The 21,764-nt window shown below is 40.5% G+C and overlaps 1 protein-coding gene and 1 long non-coding RNA gene across 12 annotated transcripts in view; one reads left to right on the forward strand and one right to left on the reverse strand.

Annotated features, from left to right (window-relative positions):
* CDH11 (cadherin 11) overlaps window positions 1–21,764 on the reverse strand; it is a 143,829-nt gene that overhangs the window by 107,253 nt on the left and 14,812 nt on the right. The gene's annotated exons all lie outside the window — the stretch shown is intronic.
* LOC137214679 (uncharacterized) overlaps window positions 489–21,764 on the forward strand; it is a 34,423-nt gene continuing 13,147 nt past the window's right edge. For 6 of the 11 annotated variants that reach the window (XR_010938984.1, XR_010938987.1, XR_010938988.1 and 3 more), the window contains exons 1-5: window positions 489–717; window positions 5,831–8,085; window positions 9,549–9,657; window positions 14,408–14,517; window positions 18,087–18,169. This is a non-coding gene — a long non-coding RNA (uncharacterized lncRNA). Of the gene's footprint in view, window positions 718–5,830; window positions 8,086–9,548; window positions 9,658–14,407; window positions 14,518–18,086; window positions 18,170–20,881; window positions 20,957–21,764 lie in introns of all 11 variants that reach the window. The other 5 variants (XR_010938992.1, XR_010938990.1, XR_010938985.1 and 2 more) reach the window with 4 other exon arrangements.

Raw genomic sequence — 21,764 nt, forward strand, 5'->3', positions numbered from 1 at the left:
ATTTAAATTTAGACTTACCCTAACTAGTCACTAACCTTTCCTTTCTTAGTTCTGCGTTTTGTTTCTTTTACTTTTTTTTTTTTTTTTAACATCTTTATTGGAGTATAAGCATGCTCTGTTTACTAGGTGCTGGGGATACAATGGCATGTACGATAGGTCTCTTCACTGTCTGTATGAAGTCTACAATCTAATTAGTGATCACTAATAGATAACCAGGAGGAAGGAACAGCTGCTATGGGAAGAGATGCTCAGGAATAGCCTCTCCAACAGATTTATTGAAGGCTGGGAAGCCTTGAAGGACAGGGAAGAGTTAACGATGGGGAAAAAACAGTATTTTTAAGTATGGTAATTCTTTTCCTACCGTGGTTTTCTTTGAATTTTATCATAGAGAAAACACTGATTTTTTTACCCCCTCCCCAAGATGTTTTCTGAAAAGCATTTGTACATATATTTATATGTATGCTTTTACTTTGATTTGTGTTATGAAATTTATCTTACTCTGTGTGTGTATGTGTGTCTTTCCCAATCAGCATTCAGCTGTGAGTCTTCCAGACTCTGTGGTTAGGTTTTGATGCTTAAACTCCTTAGCATGGCCTGAAAATGGAAACCCTTTTACAGCCTGGCATCTCTTACCTTTCTTGATTCAGCTGAGCCCTGTGCCTTGCAGAGTGCCTGGTCCAGTCACACCAGATCAATTTCATCCCTTCAACATGCCAGGTATGTTTATGCTTCTGTCATTTGCACAACACATGCTCCTGGAGGTCCCAAAATGAACTCCTTTCCCTTTCCCACAGGGTAAATTATGTCTCAGTCTTTAAAATCCGTCTCTTTTCTCCAGCTTTCTCTGCCTGACTCATCAAGTGGAATTAACGGATCAATCTCCTGGAAACCTTTCTTTCCTTTGTATAATTCTTGACTCACGTTGCATTATGATTATCAATTCAGTTCTTAGGTTTTACTTATTGATATTTTTAAATGACCAGATAATGCATACTCAGTGTCAAAATTTTGAGAAATAAAATGTATACATGAGAAAATAAACATTTCCTTCCACTATTTTCCCCTATTTTTAAACACAATTGAGATCTTTCTTCTACTGCACCTGACCTCACCACTGCTAAACATTCTTCAGGAACCCTCTTTATTTTTTTATTTTTTATTTTATTTTTTTGCGGTATGTGGGCCTCTCACTGTTGTGGCCTCTCCCGTTGCGGAGCACAGGCTCCGGACACGCAGGCTTAGAGGCCATGGCTCACGGGCCTAGCCGGTCCGCGGCATGTGGGATCTTCTCGGACCGGGGCACGAACCCGTGTCCCCTGCATCAGCAGGTGGACCCTCAACCACTGCGCCACCAGGGAAGCCCAGGGAACCCTCTTTTAACAGTAGTGTAATTGCCTGTCAGGATGGACAACAGATTATATAACCATTCAACCTCCTACTGTTGGGCTATTCAGTAGTTTTAATTTTTTCTTAATTAAGAAAACTTAATTGTGCATTAATCTCTGTCTATATACCTGTGTATTCTCTTAGGAGGGATGCTGACAAGTAAAACTGCTGGGACAAAAGAGATGATATTTTAAAGCTCTATGTACATATTGCAGATTATTCTCCAGAAGATATATTTTAATTAACACACCCACCAGTAGGGTGGAAATGGCTGTTACACTCCTCTGTCCCGTCATGGTAGCAACTGCTCCACCCATATATTATTGTAAAAGGTGTAAATGCATAGTTGCTTCACTTTCTCTTTCTTTGAATAGCAACACAGTTGAATTTTTCATATGTTTGTGTGTATGTGTGTGTGTGTGTGTGTGTGTGTGTGTACAGTCACACATACAATTCTGGGAACTGTATGATTAGGTCTTTCCCCTGTTTTCCATTGGGGTGATGGTATTTTTTTCTTATCCACTTGCAAGAGCTGTTTATTCAAATATTAAAATACTTCTTTAGATCATATTAGTTTTGAGTATGTCCCAGATTTGCTCTTTAGTCATAATTTTGCTTATGATTTTTTTTAAATAAATTTATTTATTTTTGGCTGCGTTGGGTCTCCGTTGCTGTGCATGGGCTTTCTCTAGTTGTGGTGAGCAGGGGCTACTCTTCGTTGCCGTGCGCGGGCTTCTCATTGCGGTGGCTTCTCTTGTTGCGGAGCACGGGCTCTAGGCGTGCGGGCTTCAGTAGTTGTGGCACATGGGCTCAGTAGTTGTGGCTTGCGGGCTCTAGAGCGCAGGCTCAGTAGCTGTGGCACACGGGCTTAGTTGCTTTGTGGCATGTGGGATCTTCCTGGACCAGGGCTCGAACCCGTGTCCCCTGCATTGGCAGGCGGATTCTTAACTGCTGTGCCACCAGGGAAGTCCGCTTATGATATTTTTGATGTACAAAAGTTGGCAGTTTAATTTGTCCATTCTTTACTTTGTGATTTTTTTTTTCCTTTATGGTTGTTTCTTCACATGCCTGGCTCCCGGATGTACCATGACCTCCATTAGGACAGGTGTCCTTCTTTATTCATCTTTGTATCTCCAGCACTTTATGGAATGGCAGAGCCCGGGATATAATCATTCCTCCATAAATCCTTGCCTGATAGAACTGTATTGTATTTTCTTAGTAAAACTCATCTCTCAAATGATTTGCTTCTATATATGAAAATGCACATATATATAATTTTTATATATTGAATATATTTCATATTGGATAATACTGCAAATACACGCCTCTCTTTATTCACTATTCTATTATTTCTTTTAAATACTTAAATTGATCCATCAAACTACATATCCTAAAAATTGATATGAAAATTTAATGGTATTGCAAAGATGAGCCACTCAGTATAATAGTAATGCTAGGATGGGTCACACAAGATAAGTAGGGAGAGTATCTGCTATCGATTGCAATACAATGCAATACAATAGAGCCGATCAAAATGGTGGATGACTATCAGAGTAGAATGTTATCTGCTAGATCAAAACCCAGAACATCCCAAAGGGAGCCTGGGCACTTTTTTTTTTTTTTTTTTTGTATTCTCCAAACCATAAAGGCATCGTATAACTCAAAAATCTTCACTCTGAATATATTCTGAAATAAAACTTGATTTCAAATAGCTGTATAGTTGACTAATGTGTTCTGAAATCAATTTGTGTTGAAAACATAGATGTGACTTGTAGTGTGAACACAGAATGGGTTCCAGGAAATGTCACACGAAGTCCATGTAGCATTCCTGACAGGGAGGGGGACAAAGAAGAGAGAGGTGCCGATGACCCGCTCTGGTCCGCGCACCACGCCCGGTGCTGCAGCTTCCCATTTCAGTGGGAGTTCACCTAACAGTCTCTCCCCTTCCCACTTGGATGAGGTCCCACTCAGAGGCTGTGGACAGGAGATCCCCACCCCCTGGAGGAAACCATAGGGCTGCTTGTCCACCCACATCCTTTTCAAGAAGGCTCAGCTTCCTGGGCCATGCCGGCTTAAATTCCTTCTAGTGGCACCCTGACATCTGGCCAGGTTCCTAGCTCCACTGTCTGCCCAGGTGACAACGAGGAAACTCCCCCTTTAACAGGTAATAGCTGTGTAGAAAGGAAGAGGCAGGGACATAGGCCTCACCCAGGGCGCTATGCTGCCAATAGGACTGTGTAGACCAGTGAGCCTCTCATCATAAGAGGGGGAAGAGTTGGTTAGAAAAAAGTGCTAGGCAGTGTGTGAGCACAGGTGAGAAACATGCAAACCATACCACCGGACAGTCACAGGAGCCAGACGGGACCTGACATGCTACTGTCCCCCAACATCCACACCCAAATCACGGCTCTGCTCCTTCTTGCCTCAACCTTAATGTGAAATGAAAAGCCCAGATTTAACTGAATTTCAGGAAAAAGAGGCCCTCTGGGGAGAAAGAATTATTTGATAATAAACTTCTGGCATCATCTTCTTATATCCAGTCATTTATTCATCCATCCATTCATTCAAAGCTTAACACCCAGTTAAAGGCAGGATGCACAGTGGATAACAGAATGGATTTTAGCATCAGGAAGGTCTGAGTTTAGTCTAGAGTCAACCCACCATCAGCTTAGAAGTTTTGGACAGGCCACTTGACTGTGGTAAACCTCATTTTCTTCACCTACCACACAGGATAGGGGCACTGCAGGGGGATCAAATGAGAAGGCACACAAGGGGCACACGTAGTGGAGCATGGCCCATAGTAAGTGTTCCTTAAACAGGACATACTTTTTTCATAGGAAAGCACACCGTATACTTGTAGTGAATGTGTCTCCCATGAGCACTGTTCCAAATGACTTGATCCTGAAAAACAGCTCTGTGAGATCTTACTTTTAATATTTTGACAGGTAATACACTGAAGCCCCCAAACTTTGAGTGTCTCACTTGAATTACCCAGCAGCTACTTTTCAGATTTGGAGTTTGTGTTCAGTTTTGTCTCACTGCCAAGCGTGTGCTTTTTCCAAGGTACCAGGCTGCCTGGTCCAAATCTAGGCAGTGAGATGAAGGAAGAGTGAGAGACAGTCTTTCCTCACTTCCTAGTGAGAGCGGACATGGGAACCAATCACAACCAATGATTATGCCCAACATGATACGTTTCATACTGAGCCTGAGCAGCACAGGAGCGCTGGCTGACCTTATGAGGTCATTGATGTCAGGGGTCACACTGGTCCCAACTCATTTGATAAATTGCGTCTTAAAAGCTGAGAGTGTGTCTAAATGGCAAGAATGGTAAAGGCTGGCTGTTAGGTGAAAGGCATTCCAGGAGAATGGAAAACCTGTATCATACCTTTCCCGTTCAGACCATACTGGCACCCAAATTGTAGCTGAGGCAGGCTTCTCTTTATACAGATGTTCTCACAAATCAATGGCTAGGGGATGATAGAATTGGCATATCAACATCCTGCAACCCCTTACAAAGGATCTAGGCACTGGCATCAATGGTGGCTAGCAACACAAAAAGAGAAATTACAGACATTATGTGCCTCCTGGGGGAAGTACACACCACCACCTAGGAAGTAGTCTTAACAATGAATAAAAGAAACACAAAAATTGAATCTGAATCTGGTCAAGACTCTCATCCAAGATCCAATTTTCAGAAGATTAAGAGGACTGAGGGAAACTCTACAGCAATGGTTCTCAGTTGGAGGCAAGTTTAGCCCCAAGGTGCATTTGGCAGTACCTGGAGATGTTTTTGGTTGTCACAACTGGCAAGGGGATGCTACTGGCATCTAGTGAGTAGAGCCCTGGGATGCTGCTAAACATCCTATAACGCATAAGACAACCCCCACAAGAAAAATTATCCTGCTCAAAATGTCAGTGATGCTGAGGCTGAGAAACCCTGTATTATAGGATTATTCCATTTCCTCAATGACAGGGAGTGATGGAAGCACTTACAGATTAAAATAAACTGGAAAGGACTACGTAAAGACAAACAGGCAAAATTCAGTTATAGTGTCTGGGGATGCTCACGTTGGCAATGAGAAGGTGATCACCAAACAAGTCAGAAAAGTGGTCAGGCTTATGCGGAGGCAATGTCCTGCCTGTTTCTCCCTCTTCACAGGGATGGTGGCTTAGAGGTGCTCACCTTGGAACAATGCACTTAGCTGTACAATTGTCTTTGTGTTTTCTGTATTATATCTAACAAGAACAGAGTTTAACATTATATTAACAACAAAATAAAAAGCCTTTCTTTTCTCACTTTGGCTAGGAGTTAATTAGCTTATAGCTACAGACTTTAAAAAAATCACTGATTCATCCAAGTGCATTTCTATTTCTTTTTCCATGTTTCCCACAGGTACTTAAAAAGTTATTTCTAACCTTGTCCACCCCTGTTGCTTATTTCTAGAGAATACCGGCTAAAGTCGCCCAGAGTGTTAAAGCAGCAAGCGGAATAATCGAGCATAGGTGCTGAGGTCAGATAACCTAAACTGTCACTCCGTTCCACCGTAGCAGTTCACCCAAGCTCCTTGACTTGCGTTCCTTCTCTGTAAAACGAGATAAGTACCTTCTACCTTGCTCATGGGGTTGTTGGGAGTATCAGACAAAGAATTTTGCTCGTACTAATAAGCATAATTATCATAAAGATTATCATAAGCAAAATAAGATATCTAGATTATCTTAAGAATACAGTAGATTCTGAAAGACTCTAACTAGATTTTGAAAATAGCTCCTTTTGTAAAATTTAGCTCTTGATTAATTGCACACGTGTCCGTTCAGCAAGCACTGAACATGTGCTGAAACCAGTCCTGGAGGCTGGGGATGCAGACAGGTCCAGTCTCCGTCCTCTCATCTTTCATAGGAAGATCTGAGATTCTATTGCTGCGTAGATTCACTCAGTTCCGTTTTTTTATTACTGAAACTCACCACTTTTAGGCACTACAATTACTTCCAATTTAAAATAAGGGAACTAAAAATCAGAAAACTGCAATGCATATCATGGTTACAGGTCTTCTGACATTCTTTGGGCATTTGCTGATTACCGGGCCCTCAGCAAAGCCCTTTTCACTCGCTGCCTCAAAATCGCCATGTGAAAGAGAGGAACTCTCATTATATCTGTTTCAGATATGAAAAGTAAGGCTGCCAGATGATCTTGAGCGTTCCTAAAAGCTGCACAGCCGGTACATGTCAATACTAAGATTCACCTGAACCAGCTTCAACTTAGGAGCCTGTCTTCTAATTTAAAACCCAGTGGATCTTGTCAGACTAGCTGGAGGCTGCTTTTAAGAGACCAAACTATTCCCTCTTCCTGGTAGGGCCGCTGTCTGTTTTCAAGGCATCATCTGCCTATGACATTGATTCTAAAATCTCTTCTGGATCTTTAGGTCTGTGAGCTTCTCTAAAAAGAATTGTGGTCTGAAGGAAAGCAGTGTCTCATCCTTTACAGAAATCAGAAAGGTGAACACCTTGCATAAATGAAGGCATGCAGCTCGTGCTGGGTCATCTATACTGTAGACCAGTGGTTCTCAAACTTTATAAATCATCAGAAGCACCCGATGACCTCTTCAAACCACTCCAAGTGTTTCTGACTCAGAAAGTCCCTGCATGGACCACCTAAATGCATTTCTAACACAAGCCCAGGTGATATGAACGCTGCTGGTCCAGGGAGCACATTTTGAAAGTCAAGTCCTAGGCTCATCTCTGTTGGTTCTGAGATATTAGAATGTTTATTCCCCCTTTCTGAGTATCCATGTGCCTCTGTCAAGAAAGCTGACAAGAAGTAAAGAATGGGGCAGTAGGGGTGGGCGCTTTCTGAAAATGGACAAGAGCTAACCCAGCACTTAAACTTTACAGAGCTTCCCCATCACCTGGAGACTTGTTATAAATGGAGCTTCTCAGAACCCACACCCCATCTGGCTGCACAAGGCTGGGTTTAGGGTCCTAGAAGCTTCCTTTGAAACAGGGTCCCCAGGAACATGGAAGCAGACGGTGTGCAGACCACCTCCTATAAAACCCTTGGAAAACAAAGACAAATCCCAGAGCTTGTAAGGAAATAGGTCCTAAGACCCTTTGCTCTGAAGGCCAGGGTTTGGCCTAGTGATTGGACATCCCACAGAACTGTATGCTCTTAGATGTTCCATAACAGAGAGTAAGAGAAAGTGCATCTAATTTGCGTGTGTGTGTGAAAACATCTAAGTCAAATATTCGACTTTAGGACCTTCAGAATGAATTTTAAACGAGAAAAAAAATATCATTTGAGAGAAAAGGAAGCTCTAGACCAGCACACCCTGGAATCTTTCCATTTAGAGCAGGCTTCAGAGTCAGGTGTGAATTGGAAATGTCCCAGAAGATAGGTACGGGGTAGTCAGAGCTACTACATTTTGCACCTGACACAGGATTGCTCCCTCCAGTAATGACAGCAGCACAGCCTGAGCAGTTTCAGTGTCTTAATCACTTTCCCTTTCTTTCAGAATGCAGGGAATTTAGTCTAATTCTTCATGCCTTCCCGTAGGAATTATCGAGTGTCAGCTACCATAGAGACTCTGCAAGTCGCTTTGTATAAAAACTGTTTGCAGCAATTCAGAGGACTGTGTAATTGAGTTAACAAGTTGCAGGAAATGCATTTACATCCTGGACTGGACCCGACGACCTGTCCATGAGAAGGTATCGAGCAGCGAGGGCTGGCTTATTAATGCCAATCATTCACCACACACTGCTGTAGTGAGCAAATTCTGAATTCCAGGCTCTTAACACTCTGATTACAGTTGATACAAATGATGGAAATTAAAAACCCCACTGTTGGCTAAATGTCAAAGGGAGGATTTATGTAAATTGATTGCATTAGGCGAATTGTTTGTGATGTAACATGTTCCACCTGATATCTCAAGGCTGATACACGATAACCATGATTGAGAAAGTGAAGTGATAATGGATTTTGCTAATCCTATTTAATTGGGTCCTCCTCCCAGGTAAGGACTATCTTTGGACTATAGCTGAATCTACTCTAAAATATGCCACACGTGGTCATCCTTTGATATCATCAAGATGCCGCTAAAAGACAACGACTCACTTTAATATTTTAAAATTCCCTTCTCCTAATTTTTAATGGTAATTCATTTTCATGGAAGAACATTTTGAAAATGCAGAGGTTTAAAACAAATTCAAGTTATTTATTTGAATAAATAAACAAATGACTGCAAAATGAACTATTGATAATCTTATCACCCAATGATAACCATCATTAGTTACCATCTGAGTTTATTACCTTCTAATCATTTTAACCATGCTTTTTAAAACTTATTTTTCAAAGTAGAGATTGTGGTTTACATGCAATTCTTTTTATGCATCTTCTGATAAAACTATACCACATTTTCCCATATTATTAAAAATATCTTCATAAATCTAACAAATGACTTCTCAAATCTAAGTTGTATGAATGAACTGTTACTAGTTAGAGATTTCCTCTAAGGGCTAGTCATTTAGCATGTTTTCACTTTTGACTCCAATAAAAAAAATGTGATGAGCAATTTTTAACAGCTTTATTAAAGTATGATTTATATACCATAAGAAATCACCTGGAAGAACATTTTTTTTGTGACTCAATCTTTGTGTTTCAGGTGTTTCCTAAGGCTAGATATCCAGAAGTAAAACAATTAAGACAAAGGGTCTGTATATGTTTAATCTCAAGAAAAACTTTGACAAATGCCCTCCGATATTGATTCATACTGCCATCAGCAAAGTATTAGAGTACTCATCTTATTCTACCCTGGTCAGCTTGAGTAGTAGGAGAAGTATTTAAGGTCCTGTCACTTTTAATGAAGAAGTCAAGATGTCACCATACAGTTCAAAAATGGAAAGTGCATTTAGGAATTTTCATTTTCACTTTCGATGCACTTTGCTTTTGTCCTTCCATCCTGCTTAGTTTTAAGGTAACATGGTATTCACAGGGGCTTCCCTTATTGAACTTCTCGCTAATAATTAAGGTTGAGTGACAATATGAGTAAGTTGCATGCAAACCAAATAACAGCCTTACCTAAACAAAGAGACAAGCTCCAACTCTGGGTTCCCAGTCATGAGCTATATTACCCTCTCTAAGGATTTAACCTTATCATTTTCCTTATCACTAGAAAAAGAGTTGAAATAGAAGATGATCAAACAAAAGTTGCAGTCACTTAACCAGACAACTAATACATCTCCAGGTCACTGTTTGAGACAAGGGGTTTCATTTTTAAGAAGGTATGTTACATTTATTTAATAGATACCTAGAATTAAATTCTTTACAAAAGTCATAGTTTGCTTTCAAAGAAGGGTCTGTCTGGGCATGCCAAACAATAACACTCTGTGTTTGAAGAATACAAAATGATTTCTAAATATTCTTCCACCCTCTAGTTCCAGTAGCCCTTCTAAAAACTTGTTCTTAAAACTATCAAAGGGGCTTCCCTGGTGGCGCAGTGGTTAAGAATCCGCCTGCCAATGCAGGGGACACGGGTTCAAGCCCTGGTCCGGGAAGATCCCACACGCCGCGGAGCAACTAAGCCCATGAACCACAACTACTGAAGCCCGTGCACTTAGAGCCCGTGCTCCGCAGCAAGAAAAACCACCACAATGAGAAGCCCGAGCACAGCAGCGAAGAGTAGCCTCCGCTAGCCGCAACTAGAGAAAGCTGTGGGCAGCAGCAAAGACCCAATGCAGCCAAAAATAAATAATAAATAAATTTATATTAGAAAAAAACTATCAAAGAATGGCAAAATAACTAATTATGCCTGAACTACTCTCATGACTTATTCCATTCTCTTGAGGCATGCTGTGATTTAAAAAAATGAAGGATTTGTAACTGTTAGTTATCAGCACTTCATGTAACTTTTGATTTAAGTAACAAATACCATTTCAGCTCTATGTATTCATTATGCCACTAAATTGCAAAGGAAAGAAGCCAATTCTAATGAATTGTAACCATAGTTTCTTTTGCGTATTACATATTAGAAGTGGGTAGCACTTTAAATTATGGTACACAAAACAGCATATAATTAATTTTGAATAAAAGATAATGTATTCTTGCTAAATACGAGTTATTTTAAAATCTCTTAATGAAGAACTAAGCATATGCTGTGCTGCACTGTGAAAATGTTTAGCATATGTCATTAGAGCCAACATTTTGCATTTTTTATTATATTTATTTTCAATAATAATATATTATTTTAAGTGAACACAAAAAAATGTAATCACTAGCATTCCAAATGTGGAAAATATATGCAAATTACAGGAAACTTTGTGGCTTCCCAGAAGTTGTCACTAAATAACTTTTTGATGGCATGGTGCGATTGCAATTTGCAATAGAATGAGAAAAATGGGAAAGACTTACTTTTAAATCACAGAACATATGCACAATGAATTTTAAAATTCAGATATGGAGATAAACATTTCTATTCTGAAAATTGACATGTTCTGAGTTTTCATGGAATAGCAATGCTTAAATCTAGACCTTAAGTTCTATCTGATTTAGTATTGGCTCTCTTTCTGAAATTGTGCTTCTGGTTTTAAAAGGATGTATCCTGAAGGTTCTACACTCTTAGGACGACTGCATTGAACTTCTAACTGAGCATGATCCCTAGTCTTCATTCTGCCTCTAAATACCATGATCATCATTATCACCAATACCTCTACAAACAGCACCACCATCACCACCAAAACAACACTGAATCTTGGGCCATATCCTTCCTAGCCTTACTCTCCACATCTGTACCATGATGATGCCTAATGTTCCTATAAACTAGCTATGTGCATAGGCAAACCACCCGTCATCTTTAAGCCTTACTGCTCTTAGCTATAAAATGGCTATGCTAAGGTCCTTTTTATTTCTAATAGATCTGCCCTTTTCCTCAGCTCTTCCTGACTGCCAACAGAAACACACAATAAAACCAGATTTTCTAAACTCACATATGCTTTTTACTCTTGCTTCATTTAAATTTGGAGAGAGAGAAAAAAAATGTGGACAGTAGAAATGAATTGCGATATTGCAAAAGCCTAGAATTAAAAACAAAATGTAAAGTTTATTTTTAAATTCAAGGTTCAGCTTCTCTTCCAGAGGAATAATGACTAATTCATCAGAAACAGACTGAACTAGAAGCAACCACTATTTCATTCTTCTCCAAATACCCTAGGTTTGGAGTTCAATATGTTTCTTTCTCAAGTACTAATGTGCAGTAATGAAAAATTGAAAAATGATAAAATTTTAAAAGAAAACAAAATAATTCATGATACCCTCACTACATAATTGCCACTGGCATTTCAGAATGACTCCTTTCCATGACTCCTTTTCATCCTGTGGTGTGTGTATGTAGAAAGTTGAAATCCCACTGAACAGGTAATTCAGTGGCCTACTTTGCACCTCTTAACATTTGACTCTAAGCATATGTCCACGTAGCTACATCTTCTTTGTGAATACTTCCAGTGACAATTACAGCCCACCATAAAAATACACCATAATTTATTTAGCTGATCTACTCTTGATAGATATTTAAGCATTCTTTTCTTTTTCATTTTTTTTTGCTATGGTGAATATTTTGTGCATCTGATTTTTTAACATTTCAAGCTACTTCTTTAGTCTTAATTCCCCCAAATGTGAGATGAATATTGTAAAATCTCAGCAGAAATATCATTACTTTAAAATAACTTCGGTGGTTTATTTTTTGCACTGAAACACTCATCCTTATTGTTTTCTGTGAACTGTTTTGATCATACCTCAGCAAACCAGCACTGTTACCAATGTCCCTGGGTGTCCCATATCCCTTCCCACCACCACTGTTACAGTGGGAGAGAGAGATTTATTTTTATATACTGCTTCTCTCTAGACTAGGCTTTTCTGCAGGAAGATTCTAGATGATTAAACATCCTAGCCTCAGTTCCCTGCTTAAAGTCAGGCACATTGTAGGTGCTCAATAAACATTCTCTGAATTGATTAATGCATCTGGAAAATTATTTATGGAGCCCCATCCCTGTCCCAGAGCTATAAATGTATCTCTTGCTCAAGATGTAAAGATCTTCTCTATTTATTTTCCTTTATTTATATCCTGGCACATTCCACAAAGAATTTAGTGCAGGAGACCTCTCTGTAAATCAGTTCTGTCATCTAATGCTATTGCTGAGATGAATTTGCAAAGGACAAGCCTATTCTTTCAGATGTCATTTTAACTGTTTAGTTTGCAAGGATGAACAGGAACATCAAATTATGTCACTTCTTCAGAGACGTCTTCTTGGGTCTCCTTAGCTTGAATGAGCCATTTCAGCTCTTTCTATTACATGACTCTATTTATGCACTTTATGACAACTACCCCAATTTGAGATGGTCCTATCATGGACGTTCTGCCTCTTCCAACAGAAGTCTCATAGAGGGCAGGGTCTGTCTGGTTCACTAACATAGCTCCATCTTGTAGAACTGTTAATTAGTACGTGGTATACTCTCAGACCTGGAAAGGTTCTTAGAGGTTATCAAGTTTAGCTCCATTATTTAAAAAGAAAATGTAAACAGATGCCCCAAGAGGGAAAGTTAATTGCCCGAGGTATAACTAAAAAATGACAGAATCTGGGTGAGAATCTGGAATTCCTGACTCCCAGGGCAGTGTTCTTCCACAGCTTCTTGGTGATGCTATCTCTAAGCCTGGAGCAGAGGAAAGAGATGCTCACTCACACTGAGTGAAGGGAAATGGAAGTCCTTTGGACCAAAGCGATAGGAATCCCAGATTTCCCTGGTGGCGCAGTGGTTAAGAATCTGCCTGCCAATGCAGGGAACACAGGTTCGGGCCCTGGTCTGGGAAGATCCCACATGCCACGGAGCAACTAAGCCCGTGTGTGCGCCACAACTACTGAAGCCCATGCTCTGCAACAAGAGAAGCCACTGCAGTGAGAAGCCCACACAATGCAACAAAGAGTAGCCCCCGCTCACCACAACTAGAGAAAGCCCACATGCAGCAAAAAAGACCCAAAGCAGCCAAAAATAAATAAATAAAATAAATAAATATTTTTTTTAAAAAGTGATAGGAATCCCTTTTCTTGGTGTCTTTGGCACTATCAAATCCCTAAGTATAATTCTCTCTTTATATAGCCATTTGCACATCAACCATAATATAGATGGCAGCTGTCACTATCTTCCAGTTATTGGTAGGGATTCCTGGGACACAGAGGAGCTGTGGGACATGGCTACAGCTATGTGAGCAAGCCCAGGCCAGGTGCCACGTGGCCATTTACCTGGTCCACAGACACATCTCCCCAGTTCTCTTATAACTCAGCTCAAATCATAGGCCCATTGTCCCATTCCTGCACAAAACCATTAACCATGATTCTACAGCAGACACTGTGGTTTCTCCTCATCCTGAGAGGCTTTTCCTTACAGGAAAGTACAGGCATACCTTATTTTCTTGTGTTTTGCCGTGTTGTGCTTTGCAGGTATTGTGTTTGTTTTCGTTTTTTGCAAACTGAAGGTCTGTGGCAACCCTGCGCTGAGCGAGCCTATTGGGGCCATTTCCCCAAAGCATTTGCTCACTTCCTGTCTCTGTGTCACATTTTGGAAATTCTCACAATATTTCAAACTTTTCCATTATTGTTATATTTGTTATGGTGATCTGTGACCAGGGATATTTGATGTGACTATTAAAAAAAGATTATGGCTTGCTAAAGGCTCAGATGATGATTAGCATTTTTTATCAATAAAGTATCTTTAATTAAGGTATGTACATGTTTCTAGACATAATCCTATTGCTCACTTGACTACAATATAGACTACAGTGTAACTTTTACACACACTGGAAAACCAAAAATTTTGTGTGACTTGCTTTTTGCAGTGGTCTGGAACCAAACGTGCACTATCTCCAAGGTATGTCTGTATATAAATAAAAAGAACCCTGTGTTAATATTGTTTATGTAGTGATGTGATATACTAAACAGATTCATTAAACTTCCAGTAATGAGAAGAAAATATCTCTTTTCTCAGGAGTTCGCGGGAGGCCAAAGGCTAAAACCCACCTTGGATGCTGTACCTGTTCACTATTTATTTCTGAGACCCAAAGACTTTCAGGAGTCCAGTGACCCACTCATAGACAGGTAAACTCTGGGGCCACAAAGGGAAAAGCCTTGTATGAAGCTAGTAGAGGAGACTAGAGACAGAGATGCCCAGAACTCGGGGCTCTCAGTGGCTCAGAGCCCAGTACTCTGAAGAGTGGTGTGGTTCTAGAACAATCAGCAGCTCTGGTTTACCTGGTTATATTCCTCTGTTTCTAGTCCATGCCCTCTTGGCTCCTTCTGGGAGAAAGCTATGGAGCAGTGTATTAAAGGAACAAGGAGAGGACTGGGGAGATGCTGGACTGAGACAGGATCTTCTAAATTCCATGGAAGTGTCACTACCTAAGAATCTTGATTACTAAGTGGTCTAGTATGCTTGGGCCCCCACTTGAATTAAGCAACCCTAGAGATATGTGTGTACACATACATATACACACACACATCTATACATACATATACATCTCTCTCTATATATATTGATATATACGTACATCTATACATCTATATGTAAATACATATGTACTATGTGTACAGTTTTCTGGGCTTATTGTTATACTGTTAGAGGCACTGGTCTCTTTATAAGGCTCTTTGAAAGAAATTCTACGGGCATCAGTGCCAAGAAATGTTTTGTCTCACCTGGAAACTAATGCATTTTTCATTTGTGGTGGTTGTCTAACTCTTGGTGTTTCTCCAGCTGCTTAGGTTACTAGGAAACAGTGCTGCACGTCATAAATTATGGTGTGCTTTTCAGTGAAGTTTCTTGCTCTACCTTACAACCTTCCTCTTGCTTCCCCCCATCTTAATTTCTTTTTAAGTTTATTTTGTTGAAATCTTAGTGCAGAGCTGGTATTTATGAAGGCCATTTCAACCTCTCTTAAGAACAGAAACAGCCACAAATAAATGGACAAGTAAATAAACCATACTGTCTAAGCTCTTCACCTGGCCAGCCTCTGGGAAGCCAACCACCTTTCTCCTGGCAGCCTGTCCAGAGATTTAGTTAACCCCTAACACATAGTAATTCCTTATTAAGGCAGAGTTGGTCCTCATGGTCGTACAAGGAGCATATACTCAAAGAACAGACTTCTGGCTAATTAATTTTGCTTTCAGTTATTCAACATCTAAGAGGCCTTTTTATGGTTCTAAATGTGTGCATTACAGCGTGGATCAGAACATACTGAAATTACCAATTTAATTACATCCTCCTCCTCCAGACTATTAGACTATTAGACTTCCCTTAGACTCCAGTGCTAAGGGAAGAGACTGATAGTTTTCCTCAGTGTGCCTAGTACCTAGCACTGTGGCTGTTACCTAGTAGATGCTTTGTGTATAAATGCATGCTTGCTAAAATAGCTTCTGTGTGCATGTGTGTGTGTTTGCACACACACATACACATATCTCTGCATGTATGTGTCTATATTGCCTTTCACTGCACAAGCCTCTCTCAAGTCTCAAGCGAATCTCACCAGAACTTACGAGGCAGTGTTTTATTCTCTCGTGCAGTTAAGTCACAGACGCACTCACATGGCTCTTACATAGCACAGCGAGGCTTTGAGTCCAGGTTGGCCTCACTCTTAGCTCTGTCCAGTTTGCTGCATTGCCTCTCAGTGTGACATCACGGTGAGTTTCAAGACAGAATCACAACTAATTGGTTGTATGCAAAGATGTCTCCAAACATCTTTGGAAGAGATGAGCTCTAGATAGCTGGGTATGGCCGACCATATTCTCACACTGTTACGAGAAATACCATATTTTACATTCCTTCATACTCATTATACCCTTTGATTACTATACTACACCATCTAAAATACAGTTTTTAGAAAATGTAGTTACTACATGTGATGGTCAGCTTTATGTGTCAACTTGGCTGGGTTACAGTCTCCAGTTATATAGTCAAATACTAATCGAGGTGTTGCTGCAAAGGTATTTTGTTGATGTAATTAAACTCTAGACTCAATCTTCTTTAAGTAAAGAAGATTATCCTAGATAATCTGGGTGGGCTTGATTCAGCCAGTTGAAAGGCCGTAAGAAGAGAATGGAAGCTTCTTTAATGAAGAGGAAATTCCACCTGAGGACTGAAGCATCAGCTCACACCCTACAGCTCCCGTCTGCCCTTCCTGCCCATCTGCCCTTTGGGTTTCAGACATGCTTCGCCAACCTGCACAATAGCTTAAGCCAATTCCTCTCAATAAATCTCTTAATATATGTATATCCTATTGATTCCGTTTCCTCATAGAATCCTGGATGAGGCACTATGCGTACATCAATATTTACAAATGGGAAACTACAGAAAATTTCATACTCAAAAGAAATGGAAGGGGTTATACAATCTCCTGACAGCAGTCAGGGACACAATTTAACTCCCCTGAATGACAGTTGTCTCCTTACCTGCATCCAAAAGTAAAATTTCAAATTTGTTAAGAAAACCTAAGAGACAGTGAATTTAAGGAAGTTGGATTAAGGGGCCACCAGGGTATCTCCACCAGAATGGCGTTTGTTGGTGATACGAAAGATGGGTAGACAATTGCTGTGTTTAATGCCCTCTGAGAAAACAATTCTCTGTTCTTCCACTAATAGTTAACATCTCTTATGAAGGCAGAAGTTCAGATTTAATGTAAATGTTTCTTCCTGATATGGACATTTAGTTGCTTTTTTTTTATACTGTCAGAAGTGAAAACCTAATAACTTTCCCTCAAAGCAATCCCTCCAATATGTGTGGGCTGTATTCTTCCAGGCATCATCTCAAAGCTTCTTTTCATTACTCAGAGGAACTATATTCTAATAAATCTATCCATTTCAACCATTTACTTACACAAACTTGTTGTACACATTCATCCACCTCTCAGAAGCCCCAAGAGATGCATACCACTACCCCAATACATCACTGCTAAGACAGACCGTCCCTGGCATAAAGGCAGTGAACACCCATGAGGAGACATGGGCATGAACACACATGCCGTGACCAAGAGGCCCAGATTCTGCCCTTGGCAGAGCCCTGACCTCACCTGTGTTGCTGGTCAAGTTCCTTTCCCTCTCTGGGGCTGTCCTTCAACATGAGGGGACCTGACTCTCAGAACAAATGTTGGGATTCCCTGTAATCATTCATGAAGAATGTCGGCCATGACACTGATATCCTGTCCTCCTTTTCTCCCTCCCTCCATCCCTGCCTTCCTTCTTTTTCACTTTTCTTCTTCTTTTTTCTATTTTCCTTCTTCCTTCCTTCTTCTCCTCTACTCATCACTTTGGAGGCCCCCAATAATGGTAAGTAACATCACAATCACCTTCCTCATCTTCATCAGCTGTACTCCTCAGCAGGGATGGGCAGAGAGAGTGGCTGTCATTCTCAAATGTCAGTCACTTCCTAACACATCACAGTGCCATGTTTTACTGATCACACTCATCATTACTGAAAAAATATTTTGTTCATTTGTTTATATTTTATTGGCTTTCCCCTCAAACTAAAATATAAGGTCCATAAGAGTAGAAACTATGTCTGTCTTGCCCACCCTTTTATCTCCAGCCTAACTGATTATCAGTGTATCATGAAAACTCGCTAAATGTATGGATTGATGGATGACACATTTTTAATCTAATGTATTTTGCTTTGTACTCAGGTAGCCCACACTGCAAGGTCTGAAGCTTGTGTCAACGTTAGCTCACTCCTACTTCTAGAAGCCAGGATTATCTCTGGGTGTAGGTAAGAATGACTCTATCTTGGCCACCCCCTTTCTGTGGATCCCTCTGTTAGACCCAGCTTTGGGGTGGAGACTTGGGAGAGCTGCAATGGAGCTAAGAAGTGTTAAAGAAGGGGGCTAAGGAAGCTGTGGTTCAAAAGGTGCCAAGACTGACATGTGGCCGTGAACCTGTCTCCTGTGCCTTCCTTGTCTCCCTCTGTCCAGGTCTTAACACAAGCATGTTCACACACGTGTGTACCCACATGGCCCAAGCACCACACTGCATCTCCCTACTGTTCAGACTTTATTCGTTCCATTGAAACTCTCTCTAACCTTCACATGAATCTGATTTCCTGGATAAACATGGCATTGGAAGCAGCTGGGTTCACTGAGTTATCACATCTTCTTGGTTTGCTTTGGACCTTTCTATCTGCAAACTGCTCAGGGCTCATTTAGGATGTAAGTACTTATTTTAAAGGGTTGTGTATCATATGTGAATAAACACAACCTTAAGTGAGACAATGTAAGAGAAAGTGTTATAAATTCACCACTACCGGGGTTAACAGAGTTATTATGCTCATATTACTAATGTTTCATCATCGTGGCATCACCATCATCATCATCGTCAGGTGGTTACAGTATTGTAGGAAGAGCCCTGGAAAGGGAGACAAAATTTGTGGAATCTAAATTCTATTTTTTTTTTTTTTTGGCTGTGCCGCACGGCTTGCGGGATCTTAGTTCCCTGACCAGGGGCTGAACTTGTATCCCCTGCAGTGGAAGTGCGGAGTCCTAACCACTGGACCACCAGGGAGTTCCCTGTGAAATCTAAATTCAAGCTCTGCATCTTGCCAGCTGCATAATGATAAGCATGTTACATAACCTGAGCCTTAAGTTTCTTTGTCTGAAAAATAAGGGTGAAAGTACAGGGTTGTTTTGAGAATAAAATTAGATAACATAATAATGTGTCTTACAGAGCATCTTCCTCACCAATAGTTTAAAAATTTTTTGTTGTATAAATTGTCCTTTGAAAAATTAAGACCTGCTCTATCTACACAGTATCTACGAGCTACAAGTGGCTACTGAGCTCTTAAAATGTGTCTAGTTCCAACTGAGATGTGCTTTATGTGTATAATACACACTAGATTTCAAAGACTTAGTATGAAAGAAAGAATGAGAAATATCACATCAGTCATTTTATATTAATTACGCATCATAATATTTTGGATATATTGGCTTAAAATGCATTATTACAATTGTCACATATCTCCTTTTTACTTTTTTACTTGGACTACTAGAAAATTTTAAATTTCATGTGTGGCTCACATTGGTAGCTTGCGTTACATGTCTATTCGACAGCACTGGCTTAGAGAGCTATCGTCCTTGTCCTGATATTTCAATTATAAACATACAAAAGCTCAAAAACAAAGGATTTAGTGGAGAAAATTGAGTTCTTAACATCCTCAGAGCTATGCAAATACGAGTCATGCTGGGAAAGAGAGCATTATTTATGGCAGTTTTTTAAAAAAGTACAGCATGAAACCTTCATAAGCAATGGAAAACTACCCCTCAAATCCAGATGAGAGTTTGGGGTGGAAGAGAGAAACAATAGCTGAGTCAACTTCAGTAGAGGGAACAGAAAGGAACAAATGAATTTGGAGTCCTTGAACTTGGATACAATATCCACAGTGTCACTCGCAGTATAACCCAGGGCAAGAGTGTCTAAACTCACTGCATCTCCACTGCCTCTCTGCAGAACAGAAATAACAATACACTTCTCACTCACAGATTATTAGCTAACGTTTACTAAGTACTCAGATCTTTGTAGATGCCATTGTCATCCCAACGGTGCAGATGAGAAAACTGATACAAAAAAAGGATAAGTTATATACACATGGCCACACATGCTGAAAAATGGTGGCAGTGAAATCTCAACCTTCCTAGTCTGAACCTTCTTCAGTGAGCTTTTAATCATTGCTCTATACTCAGATCAGACTTTCCCTGCTGTCCACAGAACTAGAGATAATGAACTTAAAGCACGTTATCAAGATCATCAAGGAATGGTACACATTTTTACTGTTGTTATGAAGGCACAACAGAGCATTGAGAGGATATTGAATTTATATCACTCTGTGCTGCATTAGGTCAAAAGAGAAACTCCAAAAGATGAGGAGGAACCCACGCTGACTTTGGAAACTCAGAAGTATTAGCAGTGTCCTGGATCCTGCAAAAATTATTGAGTGCTTTGGGGAAATAACATTGAAAAGTTAGCCTATGGGGGGCTTCCCTGGTGGCGCAGTGGTTGAGAGTCTGCCTGCCAACGCAGGGGACACGGGTTCGTGCCCCGATCCGGGAAGATCCCATGTGCCGCGGAGCGGCTGGGCCCATGAGCCATAGCCGCTGAGCCTGCGCGTCTGGAGCCTGTGCTCCGCAACGGGAGAGGCCACAACAGTGAGAGGCCCGCGTACCACAAAAAAAAAAAAAAAAAGTTAGCCTATGAAATATGAAGCCAAAAGACTTCTGGCCTCACAGATAATAGACTTAAAATCTGTTTCTACATGTTCAATATAATGAGTGACAGAAGTCTTTCCCAAACTACATTGCATCCCTAGGGTCACCTTTGTAGACACAGCATCAAGTCACAATGTCTTTATTTAAGGTCAAGCATAAATGTCATAGAAATCAAACTATTTACATAAAGCGTTGTTTTGTTTTGTTTTGTCTTGTTTTTGTACAAGGCCCAGCAGGGCACTGGGAATGAGGCCGAAGGGGAGCCAAATACAGTGGGAGATGAGGGAATATTCCTACCTGGGGTAAGCTTCTGCCACGAATGGCCCCTAGGAATCCCCCAGGGGGTGTAACCGGGTCCAGCACGCTGGATGACCTCCATCTACACACCCGCCCAACACAAATGTCACCTCACAAAGTAACAGTCACATTTCAGTAACTAGCCAACCTGGCACCTCTGCAGGAGCCATGATTATTTCCAACAAACTAATTTCTTAGTTAGTTTTCTTAGTTAGTTTTGTTCAATTTGGTACAAAAATTAAAGTTATATTAGCACAATTTCTCACATTCAAGAGCATGTGAATGGCATTCTCGATGCTCTCCAGTAGCAAGCCCAACTGAGCCCTGAAAGGAGGTGCAACAAAGCAGGTGAAGTTACTGTTTCTAAAATAGCTCCCTTTTGCATCCAAATCAGCGTTGCATGGGGAGGCATGATCAGTGGGCCAAACCCATACAGTCAATGTAACTTTCTCAGAGGAAGAAAACAACCTTCAGAAATAAATGTTGAGTCATTTCCCATGCAAATGTAAAAACAGGGGAAACAATACTAGAGATAGTATCAATAGTTTCAACATTAAGCAAAGGCAGGCAATCTTTAAGGAGTGATGCTATTTCCATGAATTTAATCAATTGACATTCTTACCCACAAAGCTTGTCTCACTTGCTTTGTTTTTATAACCGTTGCTTTAAATAAGTTAGGGAACAGGTTCTGGAGGCTCTTTGCCAGAGCTGAGGATTAAGTTCTGAGTTTCCAAGAGCCTACCACCCATTTGGTTTTCACGGTCCAAATGAAAATCTGAAGTCCAGGAGCTGGGTTAAGAGGAGAATAATACA

The sequence above is a fragment of the Pseudorca crassidens genome, chromosome 20, assembly GCF_039906515.1.
Source record: "Pseudorca crassidens isolate mPseCra1 chromosome 20, mPseCra1.hap1, whole genome shotgun sequence".
NCBI lineage: Eukaryota > Metazoa > Chordata > Mammalia > Artiodactyla > Delphinidae > Pseudorca > Pseudorca crassidens.